The sequence below is a fragment of the Alosa pseudoharengus genome, unplaced genomic scaffold (genome assembly GCF_046254945.1).
Source record: "Alosa pseudoharengus isolate Yale_2024_CS ecotype anadromous, Long Island Sound unplaced genomic scaffold, YU_APseudo_1.1 YU_APseudo_1.1_scf_4, whole genome shotgun sequence".
Lineage (NCBI taxonomy): Eukaryota > Metazoa > Chordata > Actinopteri > Clupeiformes > Clupeidae > Alosa > Alosa pseudoharengus.
In genome coordinates, this window is record NW_027468774.1 from 40,793,956 (window position 1) to 40,810,663 (window position 16,708).

The following is a 16,708-nucleotide window of genomic DNA, read 5'->3' on the forward strand; positions in this document are numbered from 1 at the left end:
TGAAGTTCCTTTGTCAGTTTCTGCTCTAGATGGCCAGGCTTTAGGTGATGGAAGAGTAACCCAAGTAACTTCCCCAGTTGTTCTCCAGTCTCAAGGTCACAGAGAGGAAATATCCTTGCATCTGATTCATTCACCAGAGTTCCCTGTAATTCTGGGCTTCCCTTGCTTACCCGCCACAACCCTCACATAGACTGGGCAACAGGCCAGGTTGTGGAATGGGGCCCCACATGCCATGCCTCTTGTCTGCTCTCTAGTTCTCCTGTGTCTCCTGCCGAGCCCCCTGATCTCCTCCAGAGTACTGGGATTTGAAGGAAGTTTTTAGCAAGAGTAGGGCTGCCACTCTTCCTCCTCACCATGCCTATGACTGTGCCATAGACTTGCTTCCCGGGGCTACCCCTCCTCGTGGCAGGCTGTTTTCTCTTTCTCAGCCAGAGCGCAAGGCCATGGATGAATACATCAAAGATTCCCTAGCCTCTGGGTTCATCCGACCCTCCACCTCGCCTGCTGGTGCGGGTTTCTTCTTTGTCAGCAAGAAAGATGGGGGACTGCGACCGTGTATTGACTACCGGGGCCTGAATAAGATAACAGTACGCAATCACTACCCCCTTCCGCTGATGTCCACCGCATTCGACCTGCTCCAAGGTGCTACAGTCTTCATGAAGTTGGACTTGCGGAATGCGTACCACCTCATTCGTATCAGACAGGGAGACGAATGGAAGACTGCCTTTAACACCCCATCAGGACACTATGAGTACCAAGTGATGCCTTTTGGACTTACAAATGCACCAGCAGTCTTCATGGCCCTTATCAATGATGTCCTGAGGGAGATGATCAACAAAAATGCTTTTGTTTACCTTGACGACATCTTAATATTCTCCAAGACCTTGAAAGAGCACCGCCACCATGTCCGCCAAGTCCTTCAGAGGCTACTGAAGAACAGTCTGTTTGTGAAAGCCCAGAAATGTGAATTCCATGTCCCAGAGGTCTCCTTTCTGGGCTTTACTGTACGGACAGGACAACTTCAGATGGATCCAGCCAAGACCCTGGCCTGCTCCTGGATCAGTGAAGGAGGTTCAGCGTTTTTTGGGCTTTGCGAACTTCTACCGCAAGTTCATCAGAAACTTCAGTTCCTTGGCAGCGCCCATCTCTGATCTCATCTGAACTTCATCCTTGTTGTCGGCCCTCTGCACTTGAGTCATTTCTCTGTTTTGCCTAGTGGGTGTTCACTGGATTAGACCAGTAGCCAGGGTTCCAGTCCCAACCCCCCTAACAACACAACATCCATCTTATTTGTTTTCAAGTAGCAGGGAATTCAAGCCAAACCGTTGCAACTCTGCCATCAATCATTATGTTAAGCCTGCCTAACGACTCTATACACAATTTGATTGGCCTGATAGAAGTTTAATTTTTCGAGCTCACAAGCCAACGGAGAGTGACTAGCCCTGGCAGCAAATGTAATTTGCTGCCGCTCGGGTGCGTCTAGATTTCTAGGCTAGGCTTCTTCAACTTCCATCTGAATCGCCAACTTGAAGGTAATGTAACAGTGTGGTGATCAGAGGGATGTTTTGCATCACAGTCTGTCTTTATTCAGATTGGCCTGTTTTTTAGCGGTCATTTCAAAGTCTGAGATTTGCATGAAGGAGGAAACAACCGTATTTTCAATTCACTTTAGCTTTGTGGCCATGCACCATACTCTGTTTATTCAACACAGCCAAGGTAAAAACAGTTTCCCATTCTGTCATCTTTAAGAATCAGGCAAATCGCCTACTTGCTAAGACTTGCCTCTCATGCATGGCGTTGCTAGTACGATCTCAGTACATGACTGCCTCTCTCATAATGCACTTACTGAATGTGACATTACTCAGGTGTAAGCCAGTGTTTGGATGTCTGTTTGCTTTACAAAGCGGTTGGTGTATTGACTGGATTGTGTGTATGTTTGTGTGTGCTCATGCCTCAGGTACAAGGATATGATATGACATTCCAGTAAAAGTATATATTATGCAACATATGTCTTTCTAGTATGCTTATTCTTTTCAATGGGAATGTAGTCTTTGTTATTTGTTACATGAGTTGTATTTAGTAAACCAAATTTTATCCAGATGGTATGTTCTTAATGCTATAACTATTTTGAATTGTAACCTATGTATCATTATATGTATGGCCAGATTATTGTCTACACAGCCCTAATCTCTATTACAATGCACACATGCTGCACTTTATCTTGAATGTCAGCGCTCATTTGTAAGTTGCTTTGGATAATAGTGTCAGATAAATTATAGATATTAATGGGATGCTGACAGTGCTTTATCATTCATTTATTTAGCTCAGCTGATCCATAGCCAAATGTGAGTGACTAAGATTTATGTATTCAGTAGTAAATCATAATACGTCAGAACGTGAACTAAGGCTTTACTGTAGCTGACCACAACATGAGGGAATAATGGTGCTCTGATGGAAGTAATATGCAGCGTATGCTGTCATTTTAATATAAATACAAAGCTGCAGCCATTGAACACACAAATATAATTATATATTTTTGCTGTGTTGCAAGATTTTTTTTTTTAAAGCATATGCCAATTAAGGGTAACAAATGTAAGTGTACTTCCTGTCTTGTGTTTTCAGAACTGACTGTAATGAGAAGTTTGCTAAACATCACAAATACATTGTCATTTTTGACTGCTTATTATACCTCTCAAAAGAATCCTCCGTTAATACATAGTCAAGGAAACAAGTGAAAAGGCTCAGACTAAGGTATAAACAATTTAAGCAACTTGTTAACAATCAACTTATTGCTTCAAGTGCATGAAAGGGTGTCATTTCACTGGGTGTTTTAGCAGATGTGAAAATGTTGTTTGTGTATTTGATATATATGTCCAGTAGAGGACAGTGTAGCTATACATGTATAGTACAACCCAGAATTTTACAGATCGCTTCCAAAAAATGGGACTTACAGTTTCTTACTAGGATTTTTCCCACTATTAATCAGGATTTTACTTCTGTACTACACAATTGCTATATGATTTTGTTTTTGAGTCTAAACCAGTGGCACATGCAGACTAGTTCTAGTCAGTGTTAGTCCTGACCCCCGAAATTTGGTCTATCAGTACCATTCAAGGGGAATAAGTCTCATAGTGATTTTATACAACCCTAGAATTAGACAATATGTGATAGTATTGCATTTGGGGTAGCATGGGTTTTCAGCAAATTTATGAAGACATTCTCAAAAATACAGCATTTCAAGAATAACATTTCACTCTAATAAAAAATGGAAGAAGTGTGGTCTGCACACTGAAATTGCTCCAAGAATATAAACTTTATTATTTTAAAAACAAGGCAACGTTTCGATCACCCTGGATCTTTGTCAGGCATACTCTAATAAAACATTAAATACAAAAAGAATAATTTAGGTAATGGCTAATGTACATATTTATATTTATAAATATGTTTTTGTGGGGATATTCTCCTGCAATATATCTCTGCATAAGCGGATAATAGACATAAACAGGGTCATGGTACACAAAAAGCTACTATCAAGGCAATGCTATCACTTATTTCCACAGTTGACAGTTGAGTTCACCCACTGATAAGCATGCATGGACATTGTCATTGAGGTCCTTAGAAGAAAGTACTGTATTTTATTTGTTTGAGTATGAGATAGAAATGGTGTTCAGGCAAATATGGATTTAAAGTTTAGTTCAAGGTAGAAAATTGAAAGGCTAGCATATTGATATGCAATTATCCTTACCCTTAAGGGTAACTGGTGTAGTGAATGTTCCCCTGTGTGTGTGTGTGCGTGTGTGTGTGCTTGACATAGAAATTGTCAAAAGGAGGAATATGAAGTGTGTGTATGTGTGTTTGCATGTGTGTTGGAGAGTGAGAGAGAAAGCTGCATGAATGAAAGGGCCCTTTGACTGTGCAAAGCCTGCATACCTTTGGAGAGGAGTGAACTCCACATCTCCCCTTTGGTGACCAAAGCTGTCAAGACTTTTCCTCTCCTCTCAGTCAGTATGTCTATATCATTTTAACTGCCTGTCTGAACAAGGCCTCACTGGCTTATGGGCTAAATAAATCATCCGCAAATCTCTGCTCTGCTCTCCCCCAATAACCTTTCACCCCTGCTTTGAGAGGGGGAAAATCACTCAACTTTTCTGGCCCTAATGACGTATTGCCATGAAATTTGAACAGTCTCACACCCAAAGTTGTGGAAGTGAAATACTTTGCCTTAAGCTTCTCTGAAAAATTATTTTCATTAATGTCTTGTTTTTTTGACTCCCTGTGAGGATGTTTTGGCAAATGGCAAGCATTTATTTATTTATTTATTTATATTTCAAATGTAAAAACAGCCATGGATAAATGAGCAATACAGCAAATGAAGCAATCCACCCATACATTACACACCCAATTTAAAAGGCAATATAAGAGAAATGCTTAAAGATGAATGCCATATGAAAGTGCTTTTTATCACTTTATTCTCTCTCTCTCTTCCTGGTCTCCCACTCTCTCTCCATGAGATCTATCAGCTATTACAAGCTGCCTCTTTTTCAGTGCTCCTTAAAGCTTACTGTAAAATGGGAGACACAAGGTTAAATGAGTCTGAGGTGTGTTGCAGTGTCTCCACAGTCAATTAACACGAGTTGCCATGCAGTTTCCTTCCTTTCCATGAATGTTTGATTGACGCCAGTCGCCACAAAACCCACAGTGTCATGGATAAACGGATAAAGTAAAAATGAACCACCGCCATAAGGCATCCAACTAATGAGATTGCACAGGCGGACTGATGCTTGGGTTTTCTCTAAAATGCTTCATGAATTCTGGCAGGTTCTGTGAGTAAGGGCTGAGCTGCGCCTTCCCCTGTTCGCACATCACATTAGCTGCAAGTAAATCTGATCAATTCATCAGATGACACGGGTCATAAATTCCAAAGGGATTTACAAGCACCGAAGGACTTACTACAGAACTGGAAGACTGTCGAGAGACGCATAATGGAAAAATTAATAACAAGGAGAAGCAATCTCAGCCCAAGTCCAAATTTAAGTTTAGTTCAAAATTTTGAATTTTATTGCTAATTATTACTAATCATAAAATTAACACAAAATGAATTACTGATCTACAAGTGTCTTTAACACCCGCACCTGAAACTCACTCTGAGTGTCAGTTTTTATAGGGAAGCATTTTTAAAGAATGCTGTAAAAATACATTTTTATATTGTATGTCAGTTTCTGCGATGAAGATAAGGAGGAGGATTTGTGTCCCTTTCACAGCTAAGAGGCAACAATATGATGATTAATCTCGACAAGCTCCCTGTGGCTTCATGTCAACTCCTGATTCCATCCAACCAAATTAAGGGCAGTGGGCCAAAATAAAGGGAAAAAGTCTTCCACCACATTTCTTTCCTTCTCTCTCTCTCTATCTGTCTGTCTGTCTGTCTGTCTCCCTCTGTCACAATATACATCACCCATATATTATCCTGGGAAATACATCTTGAATGCCTGATACTTCGAGCTAAAATCAAATTTGGGTATTTGCAACTACACTATCAAGTCATACAAATAAACATTTACTCACTACTGTGTGTGGTGGGTCACTGATACACCACTAGCGATGTGTTTATCTGAAGGCAAGTCCTGTTAACATCGGACAGGGACCACATCCAGGTGCTATACTCAAATTCTGTATTCAAGGAAACCCAAAGATCCCTAAGGTTTCAAATAGGCACACACTTTGTCATTGAAGACATCATGTGGACAGGACACACAATGTGGATGTGAATGGAAGCCTACCTTTTGTTCGTCAGGTTATGGATCCTATTTAGTTTAGTTTAGTTATCTAAAATAGACCCCCATCTTTGAGGTGGTCTGCAGGTGTGCTCCATTCCATAATGATAATTGAATGTTGATAGTACAACTATCACATTTGTCGTTATTTCTCTGCTAGTTAGCCAGTGAATCTGCACAGCGTCAGGGTATATCTTCCAGCATCTAACTTGGTTTTCAAATGAAAGGCCAGATTTCTTATTAATGTCACCAGGGGTCACCGTAGAGTATCTACTGATTGAAGATTAATTCTCCCATCCTCTTACACCACCAGGGGGAGCTCCTGTGTTATGTAGATCCACTCCGGTGTCATCACAGCTTTTTTTGTTGATCCTAACTTCTGTCTTCAATACAGCCAATCAAGGGTTACTCATTTGGCTATTTGGCTTGTGATTCAATCAAAAAGCATGAAGTAGAGCTGTGCCTTGTTTTTAAGTCCTGTCCTCTGTTCTCTGGTGCAGTGGTCAAAAAGTCTTAGTAGATAGGCAAGGAGGACTTGCACTCTGAGAAACAAGCAATCACAAAAGGTTGGTTTTTAAACCACTGTATTTAGTTTTTTACATATTTTTTTCAAAAGTTTTTTGAGGCAACACAGTGTGCAAAAAGTGCAAGAAAGTGCAAAAGTGCTGTACAAACGTTTCAGTCAGTGAAGACTATCCTCAGTGCAGTCCTTTTGGTTGCCTCACTATGCTGCTGCTCTTTTTTGCACTGAAGATAATCATGGGAGTTGTACTGGAATCGCAGCGCGCTTTATCTATTGCACGATGGGTAATAATTTAAAGGAATCTAGTTGCAGTCTTGTAGATAGTGACCTTGCAAGATCCCTAGTCATTGCTAAATAATAGTCTGTGACTGTACTGTTTCAAAAATCTTTTCCAAATCTTTGCAAATCTTTCCAAAGTCTGTCAGTGTAAGGAGGGCTTAATGTGAGCTGGCTGGAGTTTCCCATATGACAAAGAGACAGGTTGGCTGACTGTTGACAGAATGATTAGGAGGTTCTCCACCCATGAGGTAGGTGTGGCACAACTGTTTCCACTTCTCAGTCTGTCATTCTGACTGCTGTCAATCACACTCACAGCTGTGAGTGATTGACACAAGTTGACGGATTAAGACACCACAAGGGCAGAGCTGTTGAGAGATTGTGTGTGTGTGGAGTCACTGAGAGGGTAGAAGGTATGTGTGTGTGTGCGTGCTGGTTTGGGTTAAATGATGAAATGTGTGCTGTCTCCCCAAAACACATAAATAAAATCTCATTTCAAAACAGCTAAATGACAGATGATGTAAATGCATGATATCATGATTAAAAAAAGATGAATAAATGTGTGCGCGCATGTGTGTGTGTGTGTGTGTGTGCAGACTGGTATATGTAGGTTTGTAAAACAAGAGTGCAGAGACTGGTGGGAATAAAAAATAAGTAATCAAGGGGTGATACAACACTGCCACAACTAGACTTCAAAGGCCTGACGTCATCATGAGTGTGTGCCCTCTGAATCAAGCCTTGTGTGTGGAGAAAAAAGAGCAAAATCTGTGCCAAGATTCTGAATTAATTTGAATGGGGAATAAGTATATTTAAATAAGGGCTAGCCTAGTATAGTTAAATGTGTGGATAAGCTGTCTTTGTACTTTTGAGATATCATGAATTTAAATTTATTCAACTGCTTTCAAAAAACTGTTTGAATGTGAATCTGAAGGGAACATCTTCTCCAGAAAAAAACACCAGCGTTCAATAAAATGATATTGCCATTGATAACTTTATTTTTGTCTGCTTTGGCATGACTAAAAGCCTCCTGATTGGTCAACGGAGACAACCAGAAAGCATCTCTGGAAGCAGGTATGAGCTGAGTAACCTAGCGTTCATGGGCTTCGTAAAAACCTTTCTCCAAGTGAAAACATCATCATTCCGCGTCATTCACGTCACGTAATGTGTGATGGTGCATTCAGAGCACCTCGGAATGACAAGGACCGCTCCCATTTGTTTTTCCGACAGCAAGTGTTCAAGTGCTTTGCCATGGAATGTGTGACAAACACGGATGCCACAACAAAGGTTAAAACATATACTCACTAATCCTAAACAAACAACTGTATTTGCTTAAAATATAGTGTAAGATGCTCATGAAAGAAAGATATGCAGCTTTTCAAGTGATAAAAAGGGCAAATTCCCAAGTTCACATTAAAACTGTTGGACATAAAAGGCCACATGGACTACAAACGAACTACAACGTGACGACAAAAGTGATGACGAGCCCCTAACTGGGCAACTCTGTTAGCAAAATCTAGCCCCAGTTTCCGACCTCTGACTCACACATTAAGTGACGTGAATGACGCGGAATGATGATGTTTTCACTCGGAGAAAGGTTTTTACGAAGCCCATGAACGCTAGGTGAGTCAGAGGTCGGAAACTGGGGCTAGATTTTGTTAACAGAGTTGCCCAGTTAGGGGCTCGTCATCACTTTTGTCGTCACGTTGTAGTTCGTTTGTAGTCCATGTGGCCTTTCATGTCCAACAGTTTTAATGTGAACTTGGGAATTTGCCCTTTTTATCACTTGAAAAGCTGCGTAACTTTCTTTCACGAGCATCTTACACTAGTTTAAGCAAATACAGTTGTTTGTTTAGGATTAGTGAGTATATGTTTTAACCTTTGTTGTGGCATCCGTGTTTGTCACACATTCGATGGCAAAGCACTTGAACACTTGCTGTCGGAAAAACAAAGTAGCCATGGGGGCGGTCCTTGTCATTCCGAGGTGCTCTGAATGCACCAAGAGTTGCCCAGTTAGGGGCTCGTCATCACTTTTGTCGTCACGTTGTAGTTCGTTTGTAGTCCATGTGGCCTTTCGTGTCCAACAGTTTTAATGTGAACTTGGGAATTTGCCCTTTTTATCACTTGAAAAGCTGCATATCTTTCTTTCACGAGCATCTTACACTATATTTTAAGCAAATACAGTTGTTTGTTTAGGATTAGTGAGTGTATGTTTTACCCTTTGTTGTGGCATCCGTGTTTGTCACACATTCGATGGCAAAGCACTTGAACACTTGCTGTCGGAAAAACAAAGTAGCCATGGGGGCGGTCCTTGTCATTCCGAGGTGCTCTGAATGCACCATAATACATGGGAGGAGGGGCAAGAATGCTACCTTTATGCTCCTCCCTCCTCTTTCATCTTCCAGTCACAGTGCAGACTCACTCCTGTCAATCAAAGCAGTCATTGTAGCTGGAGGCAAAACATAAAATATAGTTAAGGGAAACAATGACAAAACGATGTGTGCATATGTTTTGTTTATTTTTATTTTTTTCGGATTTTTTAAAAATGTTTTCATTATTTGTTTCAGTGTCAGTTAATTTTGTAAGTGTCTTGATAAGCACGAGTGACAAAGAGCCACAAAATCCTTCGCTCTCGGAAAGACAGGCAACATATCTGTTTTTTGTTACTTCGTTTGTGCCTTTAGTGTTATAGACCCTATTTGGAATTTCCTCATCGGTGAAAAACGGCACGTTCCTGATTGTGCACCAATTGCTTATGTTAACTTTTGCCCTTTTAAATAGCCTATATATATACATAGAGGCACTTGTAGCATGATATCCTGCTATAATATAAACCCTTATGTGATAGCCTATTTGTATTTATCACCCTCGCCAACTTAATCATTTTGAACAAGCTCAACCGTCTCGGTTGTAATTGGCTCACAATATCAACCCATCGTTCATCGTATGAACATGACGGCCATACAAAGACAGCCGAGCCAACAACAATATGGTGGTGCGCTCGCTCCAGTGCGAGACTACAGCCACTACAACAACGAGATGGAGTCGTGCGGGCCCACGCGCTGCTGCGGGGAACATGTGCATGTTCCGCTGATCTCCATTACAATGGCTGCGCAAGAGAAGAAAAACGACGCGCCAGCGCTTTGTCCCAGAGTAACATTTGGAAAGTAGGGATTTGCCCTTGACAAGGTCGAAGGGCAGCTCTTTTTCTTGTGTTGCACCTGGCCAGCGCACTGCGCAGATGGACATGCAGGCGTTTGGTTATAACATGCCAGACAGTAGCCTAGGCTAAGTTTTGAAAAACGTATCCTACTTTTAAGTAGTGAGTTATTACAATGGAATTGAGATGTATCCTGCATGAATAAAGTGTATCCTATATGTTACAATCTTAAACATTCTGATAAACAGTTTATGCCTGTCTTCACATATACTATAGGCTATAGTGACATGTAGGCTAATTAAATCTGATTCTGAGTGAATGTGTAGGCCCACAATGTCAAATCTATCTCTGATATATCTGTAGGACTCAATAAATACTTAAGCTTAGTCAATCTGATCTCTTTTCCAGATGTTTCCACTTTTCACTCTTTAACCGTTGCAAATGATGTTACCACTGTCAAATTCGATCAAGTGGCAAACTGTTAAACGAGCATGAAATGTTATGTATCTTCAAGTCCGTTTGGAAACCAGTGTCTACAAAATGAATATATTTCCATTGATCTAACACACATTCAGATTATGTATCCTACTGCAGTGTCACTGTATTTACTACTGTGAATATATATTATATATATATTACTGTGAATATATTTTCCCTGTTATTCCAAATTAATTCAGTGTCCAAGTAGCCTCTTCTCTGTGACACAGCTCATTGCTTAAGCGGAAATGAGCCAACAGCATAGCCACTGCCACAGATACGCACCATTTAGTGCATTATGTCATCCTGGAACCAAGACTCCTAATTGACTTGACTAGGAAGCCATCAAAGCTCTGAAAAAATCCCAACCATGTTCTACCAAACCATAACCAACATCTCATGGTAATTTACCTGTACTATTTTCTTTGACCTCATCTGAAAAAATTTCCGCTAAACTAATATTAATCTGATAGATTGTTTTGAGTGTGGGGCATTTTAGCAGTTTTGAGGGGTGAGTTAAACCTGACACTGCCTTTGCTGGGCGCCGCTGGGTGAGTGGGTGGGGGGGGTAGGACGATTCTAAGAGCCCAGCACTGACAAGGGGCCCCCAGAGAGCCCCTCCGATAATACTGGGGGGGGCAGAATTATTGTCTGTCGCAGGGCCCAAATTTTCTAGCAGCGCCCCTGGTTCAGTGTCCTGTTTGTATGTACACTGTAGTTGTGTGTGTATGTTGTGTGTATGAGTGTTGGGATATAGGTGAGTACTGTGTGTGCGTGTTTGTGCATGAGATTTGACCGTGTATTGTGTGTGTGTGTTTATATGTGTACGTGGCACCTGTTTGTCACCCTTCACCCACCGCCTTCCCTTTCCCTCCCACCCTGACTGCTGCTTTACGACCCCCCACCCCCTTTCGTGTCATCAGCAGTATGCCGACACTGTAGCAAGCGTAAAATCAATAGCCTCTTAAACAGTGACCCGGGCTTATTTCTCCAGTGTGGGGTTGACAAACGTGAGAGGCCTCATTGATTGAATCAGCTCACTGGGCAAGCCCTCTGTTGGCCTCCATGAATTGGCCAGAGAGAGGGCGCAGAGCGAGAGAAACAGAGAGAGAGAGAGAGAGAAGGAGTGGAGTAGAGTGGAAGAAAGGAGTAGAGAGAAGCTAAAAATGAGGGAGGAGAGAGGGGGTGACAGAAGGATAAGAGAGAAAAAATGAATGTAGGAAGAGAGAAAGTAATGAAGCGATTCCATCATAAGGGAAGGAATGAGAGAAAGGAGGGAGGAAAAGAGAGAGTAGGTAGAAGTCAAGGTGATGAGAATCAGTATGTTTACAAATCGAATTATTGTGTTAGTCCGACCAAAACCGAACTTTTTAAATGCATGTTAACATGACCACAGAAGACAAGAACAGGAGGGAAGAGAGCCAGTGAAGAGGAGAGAAGAGAAAAAGCAAAGGCAGCAGTATCAGAGAGAGGAAACAGTGTCCAGGGATCACACCACGTACCCATCCATGAGCCCTTCATCCACAGCTGGAGGTGGATTCTGATTGGTCTGAGTCAGGTCCATGAACCACCCTCTCACAGCCCAGCAACTGGTGAAGTAGAGAATCAAATGGACTGACAGAGGGGTGGGGCGCTGTTACCAGGGCATCAGGAGCTGCTGTAACTAAGGGCATAGTCAACACAGAAAGTCATGGTGCTTGAACCTGGTGTGCTGACGTGCTTTTGGGTTAGTGTGGAATAAGGGCAGACCCTGCTTAACCAATCAGTGTTTGTTTTGTGCCCTGTTCAGCCAATCAGTGCTTGCCTCATTCATGTGCTGCTCAACCAGTCAACATTTGATTTAGCATTTCAATCTCTGCTCAACCAGTCAGTGCTTGTGTGTTGGCCATGGATATAAGTGTGCACATCGACCCCTCTGTGAATCTGACTTTGAAAACCCATTCATTTCTTAGCTATCTGATTTAAATATTTAGGAATGTCTTTGGGTTGTTCCATATATTGAAGTACTTTCCCAGGTCAATTAAGAAACACTTTTCTCATCGTTTAAAACTGCCTTTGGCTTTAATAATCCTTTATTGTTTCAGCAGAGCACATTATTAAAGCCAGCTGCCATTAACTACATGTAAAACTAAGTTGATCACACACTTTAACTGACTGTGTGATTGAAGCACTGGGAACTTGTAAAGTGCATACCATATCTCTCCCTCATGATGAATTTGTGTAAATTACATTGATGATATAGGCCTACAGTGTGGTGCACATGAGGCCTTTTTGTGCCCTGAGATTCATCTCAACACATCATCAAACAGCTATATCATTCATGTGTGTTATCATGGTTGGGAGCAATAAGGTTAGGTAAGCAATCTGATAATGTAGAATCTACAATCTAGAAATGATGGGCCCTATGATAGAATTGGATCCCCTAAGACACCCACGGGGTCTGGAGTTGCTTTAAGTACACTTACTGAGGGCCCCTATACAATCTTTAAATTGTCAGTGTGTGTGTGTGTGTGTGTATGTGAACATGAGTGTATGTTTGAGTGTTGGATATGTTACAGGGTTTGGGAACGAAAATGTTTATCTTCTACTTTTCTCTAGACCACATCTTTTTACTGTGTCTGTGTGTGTGTGTGTGTGTGTGGTGTCTTTGTGAAACCTGGAGAGAAAAGGTGAAGTTTTTTGTGCAGCCCGACCCTCTTAACACACACATCACATACATAACATAAACGTATGCATAACTCAACTCCCTCCATGCAAATGATGCAGGTATTTGGTGTGATGCTGCAGCAGCGTGCCGACAGAGACAGATGAGATGTCAGTGGCTCTGCTCACTCACAGGGCTGTGGGACACTCGGGGAGCACAATGCCCTGTCACAGCCGCTCACATAGGACACTGCATCCTCTCCTCCTTAACATTCAACAGTGCAAAGAGCAAGGTATTATCAAAAGGTGTATGCAGTCTGTGAGTGTGTGTGTGTGTGTGTGAGGCGGGGCAGATTTGGAGGTACGATCAATGTTGGGGAGATAAATTACCCACCCTTACCCCTTGGCTACATCCACACGCCCTCATTGTCACCCTGTTGCCCCTCCACCACCATTACAACCTCAAGCAATCCTGCAATAAAAAAGATTGGCCATGAACTTAGTCCAACAGGAGGGAGATGTTTCTTGTTTGCAAATGTGTTGAATAGGACACATGCACCTCCTGTCACTCATGGGCTACTTTGTGCTCTTAGTTGTTCACACAGCCTGGAGCTGTCTCCGCTTTGTGTGTGTGTGTGTGTGTGTGTATGGTGTGTATGTGAGTAGTTGGTGAAGTGGAAGGGTGCTGTGGCAGTAGGGATGGGGGGTGGGGGTCAGAAAAGATGGATGGGCCCCCAGTATGGCAATTAATAATGTTTTTACAAGAGCGATGAAGCCGTGCAGGAGGGAGAGCCAACGGATCGCGGCGGCTATTGAAATGTGCAGGTGAATTGATTGGTCCATTGGATTTCCCCTAGAAATCATTTGGATTAATTGAAAGCATGGGGAGGGAATGGAGAAGGGGAAAAAGAGGGGGAGGGAGAGGGAAAGAAAGAGAGTTAGGTAAAAAAGGAAAAGAGAGAAAGAGAGAGAGAGAGAGAGTAAGGGCAAGAGAGGAGGGGAGGGATTGGGGGGTGTGAGTGCTCTGATTTATGGCCCTGTTCAAAACAGGGAGAGAAAATGGCTGCTTAACAGCTAGAGACACGAAGAGAAGGATTTGCTGTGTTGTCACTCAGACACAGATGGCCCTGGAAGGCAAAGTTGACAGCCAGGCTGACTGCAGGCCATTCCTCTTTGTCAGAAAGGACTGCTAGAAAAATTATATGCTGATCCACAACATGTCTGACAGCCAACTGAGTAAAAGCAACTGAGTGGGGTGGCACCTTCAGTGATTCAAATCAGCTCAAGCCTAGACAGGGCCAGCTAAAAAAGCTAACATTCTTTTTTTTTTTTGGATGTTGAATGTTGTCACAGGAAACTTTATTTTTTCAATGCTTCATCATCTAACTCACTTCGTCTTCCAAACCTATCAGACAAAAAGTGAATAGATATTCAACAAATTGCCTTTATCTCGAAATCATAGGTTATCATGGAATCAATCATTCCAAATTACAGATAGTAGACTAGACATTGCCCTGACGTCTTAAACTCTTTGAACTCAGCTCAACACCGCCCCCTTTTGTCGAAGCCTGTTGATTTTCTAAAGAGGTCATTTGAGCGCCTCTGGAATCATGACTGCTGTTTCTTTGGATCAGAGGGTGTTGAAGTTACATGCTCGCAGATCAGGTGTCCTCACACATCCGTGTAGCCTAGCCTACCAGCTTACCATCTTAAACTGACCTCCCGCTGCATTTTAAACAACAAATACATATGAACTATCAACAGCCTATCAACGAGGCTATCAAACAGCAAGGAGGGTGCGGTGGCTGAAGGAGTGTAATCAGCAGGCATACACATTATGGATACCTATCTGTGCATATCTTAATATTTCTGACTTTGTCTCCTAAGATCTTTCGCGTCATCCTATCCAATGGAATAAACCGGATCAAGTCAAACGTGAGCGATAATGACCTTTATCGCGTGAAATAAGATCAGTGATGTAACTGAAGAAGCCCCCCTGTGACAGCGCTAATAGTTCCACAGCAACCATGGTAACCATCGCTTCCTTTGTAGAACGTCTCACAAACACAGTATCATTTTATGTATCACACTGCAGTTAACGTGACCGCTCCCTCAATCTGGCTGCCATGGCTTTGGCTGGGACCGGCTGTCTGCAACACCTGACGTCGAAAGTGATGGTTGACAGCCAATAAAGGTAACATAAACAACTTCTCATGAAGTAAATATCATACAATGCATTTTAGTAAGAATGGGGTTTAGAGTTCTTTGAGCTTCTAGCCTATATGACAATGTTTCAAAGTAGACTAGGCTAGGCTACTGTAAGGATGGGGCTAGGCTACAAAGTTTCCCCCTCATTGAACATCTTCTAGAGGTTGTTTATCTGCAAATATGTGCATAATCTTAGCAATTAATTGTGTTTATAGACTTACCTTATAGGCTAACATATGAGCTGTTTAATATTCTGTATGTGCAGTAGATGTAGGGAAATTAGTCCAATAATTATCTTGATTGATAATTATCTTGATAGCCATTTTGTTCTCAATCAAAATAGACGCAAAGAAAAATATGTTAGGCTATAGCACCTCTGAACTTGTGTTCCCCCTTTCCACTTGTGATCTTGTGTCAACACATGAGTAAGCGCTGGAAAGTTAAGACTCAAAATGGAACCCAATCCCTGTCAAGGACTCTGCAGGCCATAGACGAGATGGTGTAAGTGACCATTGTGTGCACTGTACTGAGTGAAGCTGATACCCGGGAGGCTGCAGGGGCAGATTTCCTCTCAGGGCCCTCCTCGTGTTTCCAAACATGATTAGATTAGTGATTAGGAGCTCCACAACATCTTCACCCATGTGACAGCAGTCATGACAGGATGATTGACAAGGGGCAGGCTTAAATGTGTTACGTACAGAGCGACCTAGTGCTGTTAGCTGTCATTGTGTTCATGGAATTAGAATGTTTGGTCTATGAGTAAAGAGGAGAGGCCTGTAAACTGCTATTGACCCAGAATGGCAAGCGGTCGGTAGAACTGTGATTGTTTAGTTGTTTAATTCTGCTCTTTCATCTCACATTACTAAAGCCAGCTGTCTGTGTGTCTCTCAGAGTGTGTGTGTGTGTGTGTTTGTTTGATGGGTGTGAGTGTGCAAGTGAGAGAGTGATTGAGTGTTTATGGTAGTGAGTGAGACCGTCAAGAGAGTTGAAAAGAAATTTGAATGTTTAAAGTGCGGCACACACAGACAATGGACAGATATTTGCTAATCAAGATTTTATTATTGTCTGATTGTATTGTCTTTTAGGTGTTTACAACCCTTTTTGAAGTGCTGTGTCATCGTACAGTCATGAGTAGTTGACAACAACAGGCATAAAACAGGGCAGTGCATCTCTAATGCTTCTCCTGTGTGCCTCAGCTTTTCTTTGAGATGTTGCACTTTTTTGTGGGACATTTGGTTTTAGTTGAGGCTAATTGTTAATGTTAACAGCTCAAAGTCAGCAAACACTATGTCATCAATGTGAGAAGTTTACTGTGTGGCCTCAAGAAGAAAGGGATGCGCTGTTTGTCCTACCCACTCAACTTGAGCAATACCCAGAGCACTCTGCTCCACATCCGGCCTTGATCCTGGCGCAGGTCGGACAGATGCATGCCAGATCTGGGCCAGACTGCTCTGCTTGCTCTGCTCTGGGATGGCAAACATGTGAATGACATGTCTTTATGGTTGTCTTCTGTGTCTTGGGTTTGTATGTACAGACTTTGAAGCACACTGTCTAGGTTGTAAGGTAAACCGTGCAGGCACCAGCTGCCATAAAAGGATTTAATGATCTGCAGTTAGTGGGTTGCTTATCCAAAACCAAATATCCAGACTC